The 2,500-nt window shown below is 38.0% G+C and overlaps 1 long non-coding RNA gene across 2 annotated transcripts in view; it reads left to right on the top strand.

Moving 5' to 3' along the window:
- LOC138030970 (uncharacterized) overlaps nt 1–2,494 on the top strand; it is a 14,942-nt gene extending 12,448 nt beyond the window's left edge. For both annotated transcript variants that reach the window (XR_011128082.1, XR_011128083.1), the window contains exon 3: nt 2,224–2,494. This is a non-coding gene — a long non-coding RNA (uncharacterized lncRNA). The remainder of the gene's footprint in view (nt 1–2,223) is intronic.
- The last annotated feature ends 6 nt before the right edge of the window (nt 2,495–2,500 follow it).

Below are 2,500 nucleotides of genomic sequence, written 5' to 3'. Positions count from 1 at the left end.
TTGAATTTTTTCTGCCCCGCATTTTTAATCTTTGAAAACTCAGTCACATTTAAATAGTGATCAGCCACTTAAGTCAATGCGTCAAACAAACGTGACGAGCTCTGGGGTCGGGAGGACATGGATCTTTCAGTGCCTTTGCATTTTTTTCAGGCATGTATGGTTATGGAAAAACATGAGCAAGGAAATTGTATTGGGTCAGACCTATTTCCATGGGTATAAATTCTTCGAACGTACAATATAAAAAAAGAAGGTCCTTGAAATTTCTAAAAGTTGGCCCTTGAACAGTCCCCTTGAGATAGTCCTTTGAATTTTTTGGTCTCTAAAAAAAGTGTACGAACCATGAATTTGTAAGTATACTGTATTGTAGTTATTCGTATTGTCCTTAGTAGCGTTAGTAGCTATCGCATTGTAAATACTTTCTGTATTTCCTCAAGATCATTTGTCTTTAGTATCGTGTTGTAACAGTAGAACTGTGCTATGTATAGTGCATGTGTAATATCCAGTAGCGGTAATAGTAGTGTAAGTGTTGGAAATAAATTAAAATTAAATGTAAACAAAAAAAACCATGCTGCCAGCAAACCAGGCCGGGTGTGGAGAGAGGCACTTGTGAGAGTCAAAGTGTCTTGCCCAAGAACACACACACAATGTCCCCAGCCAGGGCCCAAAACCCGGACCACTCGCTCCGGAGTTGAGCGCACCTAACCATGAGGTCCCGTGCCACCACAGCTCTTTACTTGAACTAGGTTGATAATTGCCTTGACTATTGAAAAGATGATACACCATCAAAATTGGTCTTATATTAAGTCGCTACTATGACCAAAAAAACAATTTTTATGTTTCTTTGGATTTCAAAACTATTGCATTAACCTAAACAGTAACCTATCGAAGTTAACAAAAAAAGGACACCTGTTTATTTTCCACTTAGAATTTCTCCTGTTTAATGGTACGCCATTACTAACTGTAAAATCTTGATGAGAGCTGGATCTAGGGAGGGGAAAATGACATCAAAGACTCAATAGTTTTAAGAAAGGCAATACATGTGGATGCGGATTGAATTAGTATGCAGCACAGAGGGTTTTGGTCTTTCGAGACTTTTAAACTTCAGATTTTGACACATGGAGAAACAAGCTGCGGTGTACATGCTGAAATTTAAGCTAGTGAGTGGGTCGGTAAATGACGTCACTTTTCCATAGCTTCCAACCCTCGGAGCGCCAAATCCGGTCAGTTTGCAACTTGAGTAATGGCAGACAGTTGAAATCCAATACTAACATTCAAAGGAAATTGCCCTGGAGGGAGAAAAATCCAAAGCTCTTAAAATTTTGCCAGTCAAGTGTGATGCAACATCACACCTCTCAAAATCTGAAGGGGAAAAAAAATAAGTGATTTTTGATTCCAGAGTAGCACTTCACGAAAACTTGAATTTAAAATGGTGGTGCTTTCATCCCGGAAAATAACCTTTAGTTTTCTTTCGTTTTTCACATTAGTGTGAGAGCTGCAACTTAGCGTTACTTACACCGTAATTGCTATTTACAATCTAATACTAACTCACCAATTAAAGGTGCATTGACAGTGAAGTAGTAGGGAAAATATAGGGCTGCGTAGAATTTATTCAGGACAACTAATTTTAATTTGTACATGTATGTGTAATGTGGTTTGTGGGTGACTTGGGGACGTGGGTGTAGATATGGTTACTATTGTAAGGTTTTTGTGTAGGATAGTATGAAACTAGAAGTGTTAAGTTCCTGTCAAGTCGTTTTATGTAAGTTATACTATAGTAATGCAAGTAATTTGTTAGGATGTGACATATTGTGTGCCTGTATCACATAAAGTTTCTGTGATGTAAGATTATACTTAAATAAGCAATGTAATTAAAACTTGTACAAAAAAATAAAAATATATAGATAAAAAAAACCTCACTTGATTTTTGGCATATGTATCTGTTAACTGAATCTTTTGGTGTACATCAAAACAATTCAGTCAAGTCATGTCCAGTCAACTAAACAATCACCCAAATGGGGACACCCAATGGTTTCATGGAACTAATGATTAATATAAGTGTAATAATTTAGGGACCCAAAGGAATTACATAAATACCGTATGACTGCTTTCAGAGGATAGAGTCGGACAGTAATATGTTATGATTTCGATCTTTCATCAACCCTGGCATTATGTCTGCAGTAGTGAAAACTGCAGAGACTCACAAACTATGCTAATTTTCTTCAGTTTAAGAGATGGCGACTGCTGCACCATCATTTCATCCACTAAGGAGACAACAAACTATGCACGGTGTGTCGTCTTCTTGTGGATGTGGGAACTCAGGCGCTTAGAGAACCTTTAACAGGATACATCCCCAACCTGTCTGCATGGCATTTTGGCAAGTGAGTTACCTACATTGCGGTCCCTGCGAAATAGGAAGATTTTAAATGCTACACAGTGGGAAAGCTGTACCCAACTATCCCATCATCAGTCTCATCAGCTAGCTTTGACATTACGCTTCTGA

The sequence above is a fragment of the Montipora capricornis genome, chromosome 13 (genome assembly GCF_036669925.1).
Source record: "Montipora capricornis isolate CH-2021 chromosome 13, ASM3666992v2, whole genome shotgun sequence".
Lineage (NCBI taxonomy): Eukaryota > Metazoa > Cnidaria > Anthozoa > Scleractinia > Acroporidae > Montipora > Montipora capricornis.
Note: the sequence above shows the minus strand (reverse complement) of the source record. Positions and strands in the feature narration are given on the sequence as shown.